Below are 19953 nucleotides of genomic sequence, written 5' to 3'. Positions count from 1 at the left end.
AATACACAGAATCACGCACAGTTCCACCTTGAAAAAGTAAATACCTGTAGCTGCAGGTGGACAGACTTCTTGTTGTCTCCAGAGGTCAGCCGGTACACGAGAAGATTCCATTAATTCCCATGTTCTTCAAGAGGACGACACTAAGGTTCTGAGGTCTGCTGTCGTGAGTTCTGCTTTGATTCAACTAATCTTCTCATTTTAGGGTATTTCATTGAGTTAGTGATCTTGCTTCGTTTACAATAATTATAACTATTATAATTGGAGTTAACATTGAATGCTTTATCTCTGAGACAATTCTCTGAAGGTATCACTTACCACTTACGTTTTTCCTTTTGGGACCGTATCAATTTCTGAAATATTCAGACTGAGACTGAGCGCCACATATAGTTTCACAGGTTCACCAATTCACTGTCTCACCTGGTTTCACCGACATATAATGCACTTCTATGTCGCCAATCACCACTGAGGTTGCCTCCTTTTAGAGGTACACAAGCAATGCTTCTGAATGAACCAAACCAGTTTGTCAGTGAACCAGTTTACTTTAGAATGTCTCCGCTAAATCTTGATTCACGAATGCAACTAAAACTGCATACAAACAGAGCAACTTGCAGTTAATACATTAAAGCCCTAATTTAGCTTGAAATTTCTCCTCGAAATTAAGTTAAATTACGACTTAGCACTTCAAAATTCCCCTTAAAACTCCCTGTTTGAAACAAACTCCAAGGGACTCTAGTTTTCCCAAGCAGGTTTCATAATGAAGACAGTGAATGCTGAATTGCGACGAAAACAATCACCTCTTGAGCCAAAGAATCATTCCAGCAATTCGTCTCTTTGCCCCTTCTAACGTAAACATGTTTTTCCGTCGACAAATTGCCAAAATTGCCCATAATATTGCAAATATGGTCTGATCAGAGCTGTACATAACCTTTGCAGTAAGAACCTTGTTCTCGCATTCTACTTGTCTGCATTTGCCTTCCTGACTGCCAACTGAACTTGCATGTTAACATTAAGGTAGTCCTGAACTCCAACTCCCGAGTCCGTTTATTCTTCAGAGTTCTGAAGCCTTTCCCTATTTAGAAAAAAAACGTCCGATGCATCCCACTAAAGAGCATGAACTCACAGTTTCCCCCATTGCATTTCAACTTACATTTTTTTTTTCTGTTAAAGTCTTTCTGCAGTTTCCTTTCTCTTTGTCAATGTCTGTCCCTCAATCTGTCTATCTGTCAACTTCGAACATATAAACAATGCCCTGACTAACTTCATCCATATTGTTAACATGTAACAAAAAAGTTTTGGTCCCATCACTGACATCTACGTATTTCCACTTGTCACCAGCTTTCATCGTTAACAAAGTTCCCTTTCTACCCAACATCAGTCTTCTGCCAGTCAGTCTATTCTCTATCCATATCATGCATTGCCCACCCATGAAGATAATTGTGACTGTGATGACGGTAGACATGTCTCATCTGGTGCATCCCACTGCTCAAGTCCAAAATTCTACAGCCATTCCATAGCTACTCCCATCTGTGCAAACGTATACTTCCATATCACATGACGAATGTTTCTGATGACAAAATTAAATTTTATGTGCGATTTCATAAACCTAGCTTGCAACATTTTGAATATTTTTAAACAATTGAAGCTTTATTTCTATACTGCAATTTCAAAATTCAGCTAAATAATCTACTCAAATATTTGTTCAATAATAAAATATCAAAATATTTCTGTAAAATAATTCATGGACATCAAGTTCATTATTACAATAATACGAAATCCCGAGAGGAAATCCTCTTACTTGGCATTAAACTTACATCAAGACATTTCTCATCAACACTACTCATGAGGTGCTTTGTGAGTGATTTCAACAGGAAACCAGTGCAAAGATCTTTTAAGTGCCTGGAATTTAGAATATGCAAGAATGCAAAGAAAAGAGATTAATTGACATTTCTACTCGCTGTTTACAGCTGTATCTTCATGCATCTGCAACTTTAATTATCTTAGCATGAACACATATGTAGATCACAACTCTAGTCAGCCAGCTAAATATCAAGCAATTCATAAGATAATTTTGAATGTTATTTGATATTTATGAACGTCTGGTGTGCACAAGAATTTCTTGAACGAATTGAGCATCTGTTTTCTAAAATGCTTCGCCGAATGCCTGAGGAGTGAATGGTGAATGTATTGTTTTCAACTGAATACGAATTTGAGCTGTTAAGGAAAGTTTCCAGAACTGTGACTGGCTCTAATCGTTAGTGTGCACTTTGTGTATTGTCAACTGGGACAAATTCCGTTCTCCCCACATACAATTCTTATTGATAGGGTGTATCATTTGAACCTGCTATCTAACGTTAAAGTAATTTCAATTAAATTAAGGATGGAAAACACTGACTGGAGAATAAAATCTGTCTGTTTTTTTTTTGAAAATAAATAAAATGCCGATTTCATTTGGACATGGATATCTGAATATTTGAAATAAATAAAAGCTGACTATGATTTTCTGACCAAGACAGAAACTTGGATTAAAACTCCGAATTGTCCAAATCTTCAAACAACAAGGAAGAAGGCCTGACCTGTTGCAACTCTTTCTGATGTTGATAGAAACCTCAACCCTTCAGAAGAGAACTGTAAGTACACGGGGGTTGAGGCGGTTGGGAGGGGGGTGGAGTACGTGGATCATACCTATTTTATCACTTCTCCATGTGTTTTGTTTTAAGCATTAATATAATGTGGCTGCCAACTACTGCATTCCATCCATTGCTTTCGTCTTGAAAATTTCCCAGTAACATAATACCTTCTCAAGTATGTTTTGAAAGTTCCCTTCATCGTCCACTCCCGTTTCTTCCACAAAATACACAGTTAAATTTCCCAGTCACAATTTGCTCAATAAAACCCCGATCATGAACATTAAGTATAGAGCAATTTGCTTTATCATTTTGTGTTGCAAATCTCGACAACACATTTTTTCTCCGTCCACCACTGTGAAGTAGAATGACCCAAAGTTTTGATTATTTTATTTTTCATATTTGAACAATGTCTTGAGCTGTCTAATTCTGCAACCTAATATCTGCCTCATTTTATTCAGTGATCTTTGAAAATATAGAACATAGAACATTACAGTGCAGTACAGGCCCTTCGCCCTTCGATGTTGCGCCGACCTGTCATCCCAATCCGAAGCCCATCTAACCGACGCAATTCCATGTCCATCCATATGCTTGTCCAATGACGACTTAAATGTCCTTAATGTTGGCATATTTGGACATATGGTAATGTATGAACCAACATTATTCTACTCCATAAATTCAGATCCCATCCATTTCGTTATATTTTGAACATTACTAAACTGTCAAAAAATGTTTATTCTATCCAATTGTTTTACATCAACTTCGGTCATATCAATTAATGAGCATTCTATTCCCATGTGAAGACAAATTAAACGTAACTATTTCAAACTGATGCAAGAATTTAATTAGATTGAGCGATAAGGTTGACAATGAATTAAAGTTAACATCACAATGCTCAGAAATTATAGATGTAAAAAGAAATCTTTTCATTGGATTGCCCAGTGCAGAGACTGGACGCCCTTGTTCCAGTCGTATCATGGTCAAATACACAAACGCTTCTTTGATGAAAGAATTTTCCACAAAAGTAACAGTAATTCATTATGCATTAACAAACCAAAATAAAATATACATGCACATTTAGCAATGTTGATTCCTTCATTCTTTTTAAAAAAAGAGCTTTAAAGATATTGGTGGCATTCAGCGTGGAGAATGCAAAATTTGTCTAAGGCTGGAAGAATATCATGAACGAACAAGAACTAAAATTAAAATAGACTATTTCAAATAAAAATTAACAATATTAAAGGATTCGCTTTTTGATCAATTAATACTGTCGTAGCAATGATAAACTTAACCAACTCCAGAATGCAACAACAGGTCCACAATGAACCGATAGACTGAGATAAAGGTGAGAAATACATACGAGTGACGAAATTGCATAAAGGAAACTGTGTACAGTTCACTGCACCAATCCAATGAATGGAGATACATGGAATGAAGTTACAACATGACGATGAGCAAAGATTGTTTGGACTTTCATAAGTGACCAGACAAATGAGGCAAATTCTCTGTAGACAAAGGTTTGACTGTCAAAAGTCGGCCATTTATCAAATTCCAAAGTAACAGCATTTAACCGATAATCATTGTGAGATCTTTCATATTCAGTGAAGTTGTGTAGGTTCACATTAGTCTAGTGAGTCTTATTTCCGGACGAAAAGAATGAAGAGTGTTTTCCCCCTACCTTTTAAATCGTAATGTGACTGGAAATATCAGTCGGCAATTGCAATTTCACTTTCTTCATGTGAGAATCAAAAATGGGGGTATGTGAATTTCTGAAAAGAGTGACATTATTTGATTCCTAGTAATTTACTGAGACAACTTCAATCCGTAATAAAATTTCCCGACAAACATGGAAAATCCATATCCCCTTAATCATAGCGAAAGAGTTGTCATTCAGGGCATGCCACTTCCAACTTATTTGTCTTTATGATAGTGACTTCACTGCGTCGGGTACGTTCATACCCATCCGAAATTAGCATGCAGAAAGTATTGATTATCCAACTTACTGAACTGCAACGTTGTCGTGGTATAATTTCATCCATGGTGCCATGAGGAAACGTAGTAGAATTTACCTCAGACACCCCCGACCTCCCTGGAATGTGGCAAGTGATCAGGATTCAAATAACGCGAGGAAACTAACAGAAAAAGTTTGCTACAGGAAAGTAGGTTAATACCATTTTTATTTTACAAATCGCACAAGATGAAGTATATCAAAGTAAAATTACATCTGGGAGGAGACATCATATGCGGCCTGTACAGAAATACGAAGGCTTTGCTTTTATGCACAAGTCACTTTGCATTTTACTGTTTATATACTTTGAAACAACTTTATAACTTTAGTGAGGGGAAATTTCACTCCTTTCATTAATTCAGTTCTTAATTTGTTCTGAGTGCCAGCATAAATAAATGGATTGATGCCGGAACAGAGAAACTGGAGGAAAAGTCCCATTTCCTCCAGAATAAAACTCAATTCCTTTGAATTTGCACCTGAGAAATAAGTAGCGCCCACAACTTGTACATAAAGGAAAGTCACAATATCTAACAAATACAACAAGAGGAATCTTCACGAGATAGCAAACAATAAAACCACGGACTTTCTCCTCTTCTCCATCTCTGGATCACTCTGATTGACTCCATTGTTGTGTGCCCGAAGTCTCTTTCGGTCTCTACTGTTTACAACAATGTTTCTGACAGTCAAGAAATTGAGCAGTAAAATCAATGCAATTGGCAGAAAAGGACTTGAGATGTGAAGAATCCAGTCAGAAACAATCCATACAGGTGATGTGTAAAATATAGATTTAATACAGTAGAATCAAGGTATATTTTTAATTACATATGACGGCTCGTAAATGAGTTACAAGAAACTTGATTTTAAGCAGCTAATTGCACATATAGTACATATATTCCTAACTGAAGATTTTATAGTGCAATATTTTGCTTTGAATTTCTGACAACATATTGCTACAAAGCGATCGAAAGTGAATGAAACAGTCAGCCAGACTGAACTATCCATGCTTGCATAGATTAGGACAGAACGTAAACTGCATACTGGTGTGATGGAGAGGAAACTGACCGGGAAATATATCCCTGGAATCCGGTTTATACCACAGCAGTGATCATCGCAAGGAAGTCTGTTGACGCCATTGACACCACATAATTTGTGAAGCATCTGGAAAGACCACATTGTCCTCTAGACAGAATTGCAATTACCACCAAGTTAGCTTTAAGAAAGGGAGCGGGAAACTGAGAGAAAGTCGGAGCAGCAAGTATGTGAGCAATATTAGCGATTACACTGCCTTATAAATCATCAAAATTATAACACTTTGATGAATTTCACACCTTTGTCAACTAATCCTGAGGTTGGGTTATATTGTTCTAGGAGAAAGTGAGGACTGCAGATGCTGGAGATCAGAGCTGAAAAATGTGTTGCTGGAAAAGCGCAGTAGGTCAGGCAGCATCAAAGGAGCAACAGAATCGACGTTTCGGGCATGAAGAAGGGCTCCTGCTCCTTTGATGCTGCCTGACCTGCTGCACTTTTCCAGCAACACATTTTTCAGCTTATATTGTTCCACGCAAGTACGTCTGTACTTGTAAGATTTATGTGCGTTGAAGAACAACGCAGAATGTCTAAATAAAATGCAGAAGTGTGCAAAAATGAATGCAGAATAAATTGTTTGTTTTTATAAAGACGTTTGCAAAACAAGTATATTGACGAAACCTGATGGCAGTGACATTTTGTAAACGTCATGAAGTTAGTTAAAATGCAACAGATTACACACACCACACAAATTATTCGTTGAGAATGAAAAACGTCAAAGTAAATTGAATTATATTATCCTAAATATCAAATGCATTCCTACACATTCAAACGCCAAAAAAAAAAGATTCTTTCATTGGAAAGGCCTCCTGTTTCATATTTTATCCCACCCAAAAGCAGACAACTAACTCTTTTTGAAGTAACGTAAAAGATGTTGGAAAAAGGTACACTTTTAAATAGCAATTGCAACTGGAGAAGATGCGTTTGTTACCAAGAGCATTTACTTTACAGAATCATAACAACATGGACACTGTCCTTTCAGCACAATAATTCTGTGCCCATCCTCCAATTAGCAACCCATTCCCCTACAGAATGTTTTCTCCCTGACTAATGCACCAAACCTACATATCCCTGATCATTATGGCAATTTAACACTGCAATTTACCTAACCAGCACATCTTAGGATTGTTGGAAGAAACCATAGGGCCTCGAGGAAACCCACACAGACACGGGGAGAATATGCACACACCACACAGGTAGTCTTCAGCAGCTAGAATCGAACCCAGGTTCCTGCTGCTGCGAGATAGCACTGCTAATCACTGAGCCATCGGGCCGCCCGAAATGCTTCACACAGACCCACAAAAGTCCACTAAAAATTTGAAAGGAAGTGATGTATTATCTTAAACATTGGAAGGAAAGTCATCTCAAATTCCCTGATTACACTTTGTGATGTGATTTCGGCATGACATAATAAATTAAAAACATGAAGCAACCACAATAACTGCAACTCGTGAATTAGTGATAGACTGACTTCGACCGGAGACCACCAGCGTCAAGAATGTGGATAATTCATTAGATACTGTGGTGTTTTGTGCCATGAAGCCATTTCTGAAAAGACTGAAGACGCAAGGACTGGATAGCCAATGGCAAACACCAGTTCTTTTCTTGACCCATGCATCTCTATAGGAAATCTTCACTGAGGTTCAGATTGCATTCAAGTATTCTTGCACTTATACCTGATGTTAACCTTCAGGGAGAAAATTAGATTGTTTTATCATTCAAATTAATCATGCTAATTGAAGGAAAGAGACTACAACATCACCTCGAGAATTTATGATAACACTTTAATGAACTAAAATATATTAAAGGAAAATCAAATGCTGTAAATGGAATAAATATGGACGACGACAGGTTGTACATATGATTTTCATGCTGGTTAAGGATTAAAATGTATTCTTGTGCTTCAGACAATTGTGAGATTGGTTTTCACAATGCTGTATAGGATAGCCTCCGGAATTTATTTAATGAACAATGATGTTACGATGTTCTGATGCTATAGGAAATGATGTAAACCTCTGGTTCCATCTTATGTTCACCACGTTGGCTGACGTGAAATCGGATAGCATGATCCTGGCTTCTAAAACTTCTAGCAGAAAGTGAGGAATGCAGATGCAGTAGATCAGAGCTGAAAATGTGTTGCTGGAACCTCCACACTTGTTCACATTGTTTTAACAAGTCTCTCCACCTATCTATCTATCTATCTATCTATCTATCTATCTATCTATCTATCTATCTATCTATCTATCTATCTATCTATCTATCTATCTATCTATCTATCTATCTATCTATCTATCTATCTATCTATCTATCTATCTATCCATCTATCTATCTATCTATCTATCTATCTATCTGTCTATCTATCTATCTATCTATCTATCTATCTATCTATCTATCTATCTATCTATCTATCTATCTATCCATCTATTGATTTTTTTTTCTTAATGTGACCGAACACTATTCAAACCTATTTTACTCAATAAATTTAACGTAGTTAAATTCAATGTATCCTGTTCCTGATTATTGATGTTTTATTTGGGATAATCTGAATGTCTGCAAACGTTACTTACATTATATTGTCCTTGCCAGTTGGCAGCATCAACGTCAGCAATGTTACAATCTTCGTAGGACAAGTGTCGATTATTGTAATGAAATTCATTGTGGACAAGACATGTTTTCTCTAATTTCCAACCAGAACATGGGCGTAATATCTGAGTCAAAGTAAAAAGAAAAGGAATGCAATATAATACATAATGCTTCTTCACTGCTGTCTTACAGTGCCAGGGACCCGGATTCGATTCTTTCCTTGGGAGTCTGTCTCCACAAGCGTGTATGCGTTACCCCCGCCAGCATGAATTTACAAATAAAAACAAAGAACAAATAAAATTTACAGCTCTGGAGCAGGCCTTTTGGACCCACAAGCATGAGCCGATCGAATTCCACTGTCTAAAATTGTCACCCAATTCTTCAGCATCTGTATCCCTCTGCTCCCATACATCTCTCTCCAGACACATCTTAAATGAATCTATTGTGCCTGGCTATACTACCTCTGCTGGCAACGAATTCCAGGCACCTACCACCCTCTCTGGGAATACTTGCCACGAGTAGCCACCTTTAACTTTTCACTTCTCACCTTGAAAGTGTGACCTCTCGTTATTGAATCCTTCAGCCTGACAAAAAGCTTTTCCCTATCTACCCTGTCTATACCCTTCATGATTTTGTAGACCTCAAACATGTGACCCTCAAGCTAATTTTTTTTCTAATGAAAACAATCCTAACCTACTCAAAGTCTTCATTGCAAGCACCAGGCAACATCCCCATAAACCTTCTCTGTACCCTCTCCAAAGCGTCCTCATCCTTTTGGTAATATGGCAACTAGAAGTTATACAGAATTCTAAATGCGGCCGAACCAATGTGTTGTACAATTTTAACATGACCTGCCTGTTCTGATACTCAATACCCCGTCAGATGAAGACAAGCATACCATTTGCCTTCTTGACCACTCTGTCCACCTGTGCATCAACCTTCAGGACAAAACGAACCTGAACTCCCAGATCTCCATGCTGATCAACTTTTAATAAGGTTCTTCGGTTTACTGTGTAATTCACTCTAGAATTAGACTACCCAAAATGCAGACTGTCACATTTGGCAGGACTGAAATCCATCTGCCACTTCTCCATTCAACTCTCCAGTCTATCTATATTTTCCTCTATTCTTTGACATTGCCCTATGCTTTCTGCTACTCCACCAATTTTCGTGTCGTCTCAAAACTTACTGATCTTCCAGATCACTTCTGTATATCACAAACAACAGTGGCCCCAGCACTGATCTCTTTGGAACACCGCTGGTCAACTTGATTCTTCATTGTTTGCAACTAGTTTCTTCACAGAGGTAAAATGATGTGCTGTTTCCGTGTATTAATTATGATTAGTTGTCGAAAGTGTCCAGGGATGTGGAGGCTAAATGGGAAAAAAAACTTGGTCCTGGTAGGCTTAGACGGAGAGGATAAGGGACTGTGTTGGTGTGATGCAAATTGTTCGTGCACGCTTGATGGACCAAATGGGCACTTTCCACATTACAGTCGTAGACTCATTTACCCCATTTCTGTCTCCACAGATGTCCACAAAATCAAAGAATCATACGATTCCTTAAATAGGGATCCTAAATAGTAGAGAGGCAAGTGTAAGGCTCGAAGGATATATCGTAATCAGAAAGGCAGCAGTGTTAACCACTGAGCCACCGTGCTGCCATCCTCTGGTACCGATATTCATGCTCGATCTTCTTCTCACTGTAAACTGCCCATATTCAGCCTGCTGCCTTTTTCCAAAAATGCCATAACTACGAATTTCATCTCAGCTTTGCAATTGCTTCTGGACTATCTTCCAGATCAGACTTCGAGGAATTGTGATTCCAGAACATGATTATTGCATTCAATATTTCCCATTTCCCTTCATGGTTAGTTTTCTGTTTAGTTTTCTTAGATCTTGACTAAGTCCAGTCAGGACTGTTTGCTCATTTACCAGGAACATTGGTGTCACTTCACTGGTTGTTTGACACATTTTCATTTCATAGCCAAAATATCATGTGTTCAGTATATTTCTCTATAGCGACATCAGGTAATGTTGAGAATGGCTACGTACAGATCTTTTTTTTTGAAAATGTCATTCAAATCTCAGTCACGCCAGGGAGGCTGCAAAGCATTACTCAATAAAGGTTGTTGACGTATCAAGCCAATGAGCTCTGACAGGTATTTGACGCATACTTTTCTCAAGTAGACATTGTGGCTGAATTTAGAACACGGAATCATCGTGATGAAGTTGATAGCTTTAACCAAGACCAGGCAGAAAGTACGATCATGGAAGGACAGTACCTGTATGCACAGATCTACCTGCTTGACAGAAACAGACACTAAACATGGAACAGCATAGACTCAAAATGGGAGCTTTATATAAAATAAGGATTTGTAAGGGAATATACACCAACGTCAACAACAAGAAGGAATGACAGGAGATAACCAGCAATCGAAAATGAAGAAAACCATTTTACAAATGTTTGTTACAGAAAGTGTACTCCGCTAAAGACAATTAAAATGTGTTCAGAATTTTCCATCCTCAATGTTCAGGCAATCAGGCAAGAAATATGTTCAAATATCCACTTCACAAGTGAGCAAAATTATTCCAACATTTATTGATAAAAGTTTCCCCTGCCCACTTCTGCTCGGATTATAACTTGAATTCTTTTCGCATTGTATGAACTCTGAGATTCATGTCATTGAAGTGGAACACCGGCAACAAAAATAGGAATAATCCCACAGGTGAGCACGTTCTATATTTTTCATCAATATCAGAAAATGCTGGCATAGCACAGCAGGTCTGTTAATAGCTGTGGACAGAGAAACATGGTTAACGTTTTGATTGCAGTCTGAGTATTTGTCTAAACAGGAATCATATTTTGTTTTTTTTACTACAATCTTTCAACTTTTGTATCTCCCACCACCCCGAATATGTCCACCTCCACCCCCCAACCCAACTTATTTCTCAGTTATGAGGAGAGAGAGATTTTTTCTGTCAAAGGCATTCTCTGTTTAGATTGTACGCTCACCTACAATTTATTCTCCTGCCATTCGTTCCAATTGCCATTTTAAGGTCCGCGTCATATCTGGCGTCATATCTGAAGTCATATAGTTAATCATTTGTTGCTGAAATCTCAACATCTCACTCTATGAAGGAAGAAATCCTCAACTGGAAGTTACTTTTTTTTGTCAATTAGGAAAGATCTGTACCACCAGCAGTTCTCAGTGGCAAGCACTTGTAATTTTCAACCTCTCTACTCTCTATGGAACCGCTCATAATTTAGCACATTTGCACAAAATGTCAAATGACACTCTCTATACCAAAGGGATGCACTGATAACAATAGGTACTTTAACTTTCTGCGACTTATTGTGGTTTTATGGTAGCCTTGCTTTTGCCAGATATGGAAAACCCGCATCCGAATGCCACTATGGGAAAAAGGGTGGAATTTAAGTCCATAAGTATCAAGGTTTAAGAATCTAATGACGACTATGAATCAGTTTTCCAATTGTTGGAAAATCCATCTTTTCACGAACATCCATTAAGGAACGGAAGAGGCCATCCTTACCTGGTCTAGCCGACATGGGTTGACTTTCAACTGCTTTCTGGGGCATTTAGGGATTGGCAAAAAATGTGCCTAACCAGAAATGCTCCAATCCTGTTCAAGATTAAAGGAATTCCTGCATTGTATAAATCTTAGTTTGTTTGAAGAAGCAGCATACGGAGAAATCTATTAAAAAGCTTGCATACATTTCGACTGATTAAGATAAAAGTTCCAGAATCTGCGCAAATTTTGCCCCAAGATAATGTTTGGTAGCACGGTGATTCTGAGGTTAGCGCTGCTACCTGACAATGCCAGGATCCTGGATTTGATTCCAGTCTCTGGCTACTGGCTGTGTGGAATTCGCACGTCCTCCCTGTGGCAGTGTATGTTTCCTCTCCAAATACAAAGTGGCCCAGATCCGGTGGATTGGTCATGCTAAATTGCCCATAGTGTTGGAGTAAACATAAGGGAATGTGTCTAGAAGGGTTACTCTTCAGGGATCGGTGTCGACTGGTTGGGCCAAATGGACTGTTTCCATGCTCTATAAAATCTAATTAATAGTTGTGCTTGAAATGCAAATATTGTAATACAGAAGTTCATTTGAATAGCTTAAAGTGATACACTTCCACCACAGTAAACAATATGCACAATCCAGCAGACGTGGGCGGATTTTATTCGGTTTTCATTTCCTTACTTTATGAGTTAAAATTCCCATTAATCTATTACATGATATAGCCAGGTTATGAAAAGTAGGATGAAGGGATTCTTCTGCATTTTATCTTTCCGTCTTTCCATGACTGAAGAAACATGATGCATAAATGCAGTATCTACAGTTTCTCATGGATCATGCGAAGGCGAGAAGTGATGACAAAGTTGAACATAAATTAATGAAAGAGCCCTTGATAAGAAGTCACCAGGTTGCCAATCCCCAGGAGAAGCTACAGAATTTTTAGCTAGTAAGAATGTTAACGTATCCATCCAATTGTATTTAAACCGTGACAGTCACACGGTACTCTCCTTAATTAGTCGTAGCTGCTCGATGAAGAACAGGAAATCATTTCATTATCCATAACCACGGATCAGTCAAATGGACAGAAAAAGGCACATTCCTGATACTGCAGTTAAACTTTCCGAAGTGCATAAAGTTGGAAGGTCAGTAGAACCAAATTTTAAATTCTGAATTATCTTCACAGATGCAGCCAGACCGACTGACCTGTTCAGCAACTGCTGTTTATAAGTAAGAGTTTGTTAAACAAAAAAAAACACCCGTCTGAAATCGGCAAGAGAAGATGGTAAATTAATTCAATCTGGAAGCAAGGCACTCTGTGCACTGATGGTAAGGATTGATGTTCCACCATGAACATTGTTGTTGAGCATGACTTTTTGCAAAGTAGCGCATGTTCAGTTTACTGTCTAAAAAAAAACTTTGTGAAACCTCTGAAAATATCCCAGTGACGTATGAAGTAATTTAGTCGCATTTCAAATTTCCATTGCCTTTGTCCTCCATCTGTTGTCATTACACAAATTAAACAATCGTTTTATTCTTCAATTGAAACTTGCAAGGAGGCAAGTGCGAAATTGCAAAGAGATGCAGTATGCAGAAATAATAAATTGAAGAGTCGGGTAAGGCTGGAACATGATAGGGACCCTGGGTGGCCTGTTGGATTGAATTTTATTTACTTTAAACTAAGGAGGCTGATAGGTAAGAATGATGAAATCAGGGCATGACAGCCATTACAGAAAGATGATGAAGGGAGGAACAAGAATGACAGCTTCATGTGCCAGAACACGGCTGCTTTAGATGAGACAGAGGTGGTTGAACGTGGGAGGGAGAGTTGCATTTTCAATCAAGGCGAGTGTTACAGCAGAAATCAGAGATTAAATAACTAAAGAATTATCGGACAAGCTTTTTGGGTGGAGATTAGCCATATGAAGGGGATGGTGACGTGATTGGGGTTGTACTATGGACATCTGAATCGTCAACGAGATTTAGACAAGCAAAGCAGCATGGAGATTGGGAAGGCTTGCAGGAACAAGTTATCATAATAAGGGATGTTGATTGTTCTAGAAGAGACTGGAACTACCAGATCTTTAAGTCTTTAGATGGGTTAGAATTTCTTAAAGACATTTCAGAAAGTTTCCTCAAGGATTATATAGACGGTCCTACTCGGGAAGGCGCAAAACTCGATCTACTCTTGCGAAATAGGGCAGAACACGTAACGGAGTTCACAGTGAGGGTGCAAAGTGGGAGCAATGAACTTAATTATATCAACAAAATAACAATGGAGAGGAGCAGAAATGATCCACAGGTTCAAGTTTTAAACTGGGACAAGACACATTTAAGTGGATTTAGACAGGAACTTGCATAGTTGCTTGGTGTAGTCTGTTTGCCAGCAAAGGAACCTCAGGCAGGTGGGAGGACTTTAAAAATGTGATAGCTAACAATCAAAGTCTATATCGTTGTGTGATAGTGCAAATCAAGTTTAAGAGGAACAGGGAGTCCTGGATGACAGGGGATATTGAAGCTTTGACCAGAAAAAAATAGGACGCATGCAGTTGAGGTCAAGCAAATCCCTGGAGTTATATAGGGGTACTGCAGCTTATTGAATAAGGAAATCAGGAGGGTGAAAAGTACACAATAGATGTCCTTGGGTGAGAAAATGAGGGCGAATCCAACCAGACTAACTAGAATACAGAATAACTAGAAACAGTGTATGATCATTCAAGGAGCAGAGTGAATATGCATATATGGAAACGGAGGAGCTAGGTGAGGTTCTCAATATATATTTCTCCTCTGTGCTTACAAAGGAGAAAGCCATGAAGCATTGGCTGTTGGGGCAGTTAGTGTTAATACTTGTGGACAGTCCATATCACAGTCAAGAAAGTGATAGATGTATTAGAATTCGTGAATATGAATAAAATACAAGAGTCTAGAGAATAAATTGCGGAGTGCCTGGCTGATACTTTCGCATCTCCATTAGCCATGGGTGAGGTTGCAGAAGACCGAAGAATAGCGAATGTTGTACGTTTTCAAAGAATGCCCACGAAGAACAACCGAGGAAAGCAAACCTACCACATCTGCAGTAGGTCAGTAACTTCAGAAGATTCTGAGAGGTACGATATACATGAATTCGGAAAGTCAGGGTTTGTTTAGAAAGTATGATATTGTGCATCAGAGACCATGCGTCAACATGGACGTCAGTAACGTGTTTGATAAGTTTCCACGTGGTAGGCTGCCTTGGAAATTTACAAAGAATAAAATCGATGCTACAATCCAAGGTAGATAAGCAGGAGACTGGAAGAGCAGAGAAAGCCAGACAGCATCAAGTGGTGGAGAAGTGACCTTTTTTTCAGACCTTCTTCAGACTGTTGGTGAGTTTTAGGGGAGCTGCAGAAATTGGGGGTTGGGTGGGGAAGGACTTTGTGTCGGGAAAGGGCGGAGGTGTGGGGTAGGGACAGATGAACACAGTTCGATGGTATGATCATTTTGATTGGCAGGTGGATGAATCTGATTTGCAGTTGGATCCGAAGGGATTTGAAAGGTCGATCCGAAGAATGTAAGGGAGAAGGAGGGGCTGGAAAGGGAGTAGAGGGGTGGCAACCGACGTTGTTCAAAATTGAAAATCCCTCAAAAATTCCCAATCTCTCTGAGGACCACCTTCTCCTACCTCCAACCTTCCTCCTTCATTTGGTCTCTCTCCGTTGGATCTGTACCCGCCCTAGGCCTCTTCATTGCCGACTGCTGAAGTGTCATCGACTGCCTCAGTTTCTCTACTGTCTTTAGCCACTCGAACCTCATGTCCTGCGAGCGTGCAGCTCTCCACTCTCCAAAAAGAAACCCCCATTTCACCATTAAGATAGCTGAGAAAGACGGGGCAGTCGCCTGGAGGACTGATGCCAGCTCTCTGACACCAGGCCCGATATACACCATAACGATCCCACAGTAACCCATCACGCCAAAATCAATTGCATTATCTGTGACCTCATTTTCTCAGGTGAGCCACCCTTCACCATCTCCAACGCTACAGGCCCCAACCCGGAACTGCTCGGCTGTCCCTGCTCCCCAAGATTTATTAGCCGACCCTTCATTTTGACATGTTCCTGCCCCACTGAGCTCATCTTTTCCAATCTGGAGTCCAACCTCTCTCCCTTGACTCAGTTACTTCCCACCTGTATGCAAGGCACTAACCACATCCTCCATCTTTTCAGCAACTTCCAGTTCCCCGCTCCCCAGTGCTTTTATCTAAGTCTGGACATGCAATCCTTATAGAGGCCCATACTCTACAAGGATGGCCTTCAGGCCCTGAGATTCTTCCCCTCCAAAGTACACATTCAGTTTCGATGCACCAATTTCCTGCTCCGATCCAAAGAACGGATCTACATACTGAATAACTTTCTGTTAACTACCCCCACTCCACTTTTTAACAAAATTCTGGGGAAGTCCAAATCACCCGAATGGTCCCTAATTACGCCTGCTCCTTTTGTGGTTAAGTCGAACAGTGCCTCGGTCGAACCGTCCCTCTTCAGTGTCTGCACAGGCACTGTGCTCCAGCTGTTCTGCCATTTATCAATGACCACATGGGTGCAGCATTCTGCACGCAGACTGAATTAGAGCAGTTCATACACTTTGCCCACAACTTCCTGCCGTTAAATTCACTTGATCAATCTCGGGAAAATTCCTCCGGTTCTTGATCTCTACATTTCCATCTCTGGTGACATTCGGCAGATGGAATTTAATGATAAGCCTACAAACTCCCATAACTAACCGGACGAAACTTCCTTACATCTAGTATCTTGCAAGAACTGCTTCTTATTTTCCCAATTTTTCCGCCTCTGCTGCATCTGTTTGGATGAAGAGGAATTCCATTCCCAATTATCACCGATATCCACCTATTTCGAAATCGTGCTTCATATAGACAGCCCTCCGCTGCACCTCCTCATCTACTTGTTCCTCTGCTCTCATCAGCCAGATCAGGATGAAATAAAGATAGCGTCCCCTTGTCCTCACCTACGACGCAACCAGTCTTTTCACCCAACGTGTCGTCCTGAACCACTTCTGACAGCTTCACTTCGACCTCACCACCAAGAAAGTCTCCCACCCCCAATCCCTCTCGGCCTTCTGCTGGGACCTTTCCTCTCGTTAATGCTTGGTTTGCACCACGCTGTCCAACAAATCCCCCGAAACCCTCGTAACCATAAAAGATGACAACTTGCTGGCTCAACACTCCCTCACCTCCATCCAGATGCACAAATAGTCATTCCAGGTGAGACAGTGTTTCACCGGCTTCTCCTCCAACTTAGTTTATTCTATCCTGTGCACACAACGCTTTCTTCTCTACATCCAGGATATCAAACATAAATTAAGGGCAGGTTTTGCCAAGCCTCTCAGCAGGGCCCACGGGAGACGAATTGACTTTCCAGTTACCGCCCATTTTAGTTCCCCTTCCAACTCCAAATCTGACACGATGATCCTTGGAATATCCATCCATTGCCATAGTGAATCAGACCACAAACTGCAGCAACAATACTTCATCTTCCAACGGGGCAGTCGTCAGGCGGAGGACTAAATATTCAGTTCTCCACTTCCGCTACCCTCCCTTCCCATCCCCCGACTACCTTTCTAGCTCCTCCCGCGTCTTTTCATTCATTTAAAGCAACTGACTTCATTGATCCTCTCGACTAAACAGGGCATACATTCGACCTCTATTCACCTAGCCCTGACTCACTTGCTTGTTTCTCTCCCGTCCTAAAACCCTTCTATACCGTTACTCTTTAAATACAACACCCCTTACACGATGACCAATCCTGAAGAAGGGTTAAACCCAAAAGGTTCACTTCTCCACATCCTGATGCTGTCTGGTTTGTTGTGGTCTTCCATTCTCCTGCTTCTCTAACTTGGAAGGTGAGATCGCATGGAATGCAAGAGGAGCAAGCAAATTAGATGCTTGATGGTAGGGAGGAGATGGTAAGAGGAGGAAGGTGTTTGTAAGGTTGATGGCCTGTGACTAGATGAGTTCCTCAGTGGTCGGTGCTGTGCCCATTCTGTTTGTTTAACCACATCAATGACTTGGATGAGAATTTACACGGCATGATTATTAAGGTTGCTGCTGACACTAGAATGGGAGTTACTGTGTACAGTGAGGAAGGTTATCAGAAATTGCAGCAGGACCTTGATTGGCTGGGGAAGTGGACCAAGAAGTAAGAAATTGATTTTAATACACGTAAGTGTGAGGTCTTGCATTTATGAAAGTCAAACCAAAGCAGAATTTTCATCTTGAATGGAAGGGCCTTAAGGAGTGTTATGGAATAGAGAAACCTTGGAGTTCAGGTACTCGTTCATCGAAAGTGGATTTACAGGTAGACAGGGCAGTGAAGAAGGCATTTGGCACACTGACCACCATCAGTCAGGGCATTGAGTAAAGAAATTGGAAAGTTACGTCGTATGTGCACAAGAAGTGGGTGTGGCTGCACTTGTGGTATTGTGTTCAGTTTCGATCAACTTGCCGGAGAAAGAATGTTATTAATGTGGAAGAGGTGCAAAGAAAATGTTACAATGTTGCTGCCATGAATCAGGGGTCTGGTGCATATGGAGAGTTTGGACAAACCACGACTTTTTTTTTTCTTCAGAGCAGAGGAGACAGAGGGCAAATCTCAGAGAAGTGTATATGGCCATGAGAGTCATTCATAGTTTTAATACAGTATTTTTTCCCATTGATGGGGAATCTAGCACGAGAGGGCATCAGCTGAAGGTCAGAGTGGAAAGAATAAAAAGGCTATTTTGTTACACAAAGTGTGTAACACACTTGGATTGAGCATCGTGCAATAATTCTGCTCGATACTCAATCCATGTGTGTTCCACACTTCATGTTTAAAAAAGTTCCTTTCAATTGATATTTGGTCAAATATATGAATAGGAAAGGTTTTGAAGGATCTGGTCCAAATTATTTACATTTTAAGTAAATATATTTAATGACCAGTGGCTCAGTGGTTGTTGCTGCTGCCTCACAGCTTGAGGGAGCAGAAATTGATACCAACCTCAGGTGACTATGTTTGGGGTGTTTCAACATTTGCCCTGCACCTGCGTGGGTTTCTTCTGGGTGTTCTGGTTTCCTACCATCACCCAAAGATGTGGAGGGTAGGATGAATTGGCCATGATAAAGTTTACATAGTGGTCAGGGATTTGGAGATTAATTATGTTTGTCAGTGGTGCATGTAGATTAATGCAGTAGAGGAATGGCTCTTTTGGGTTACTCGCCGGATGGTCAGTGTGGAATTTGGGCCATTTTGCCTGTTTCCACCCTATCGGGATTCTATATATTAATTGAAAAGAAATGGGGTTAACCTTGAGGAAAATATTTGTCTCCGTGCTGTAGGACGCTAAATGACCGGAAATAGGCGCAAGGAAAGTTGACATCTTCAATCCCTGATGAAGGCATTTCGGTCGAGATTGATAAATGTCTGAAAATTTCGTGTAACTATATTTTTCAACCAAGGAATCATCATTATGAAATGTTCAAACAGAAAGTGCAAATGGGTGTGATTTTATATATTGTATCCATGGAGAAAAAGATGGAACCAAACATTCTCAAACAGTCAGAGGAAGTAAGAAGAACGAATGCGTGCATAATTCTCTGAAAAATAAAGAACAATCAGGTAAGACAATAGTAAGGTCTTCGCATATGAAGTGAGGTACGTTTTGTACGAAAGACATATAATAAGGACAACGCTTCACGTTTATAACACAGAATTCTTCAATCGAATGTAAATCCGCCCTAACTTTGCAGCAAAGCGTATTCCCTGAAAAGTCTGGTACCAGTACTCTTCAAACCTTCGGCTTGCTAGAAATTGTCTTATGAGAACAATAGCTTAGATGCTCAGCCACAATATCAACGTCGGAAGCCATTACCTTGACATGAATTCAATTTTAAAAATAGTCTGGAGACCTTGAGATAACCTTCTTAATTCTCTTGGAGTTGAAGACCAATCCAGCGGTTACTGATGCGAAGATAACTGAGGGCGGTGAGATGAAACTGGATAACATGCTGGATATAACCTGTTTGCACTCGCAAGGAGCAGCCAGCAGAGTAGAGGGATTTCAAAAACAAGAGATAAAGACGACTTA

This window comes from Hemiscyllium ocellatum, chromosome 27 (genome assembly GCF_020745735.1).
Source record: "Hemiscyllium ocellatum isolate sHemOce1 chromosome 27, sHemOce1.pat.X.cur, whole genome shotgun sequence".
NCBI lineage: Eukaryota > Metazoa > Chordata > Chondrichthyes > Orectolobiformes > Hemiscylliidae > Hemiscyllium > Hemiscyllium ocellatum.
Note: the sequence above shows the minus strand (reverse complement) of the source record.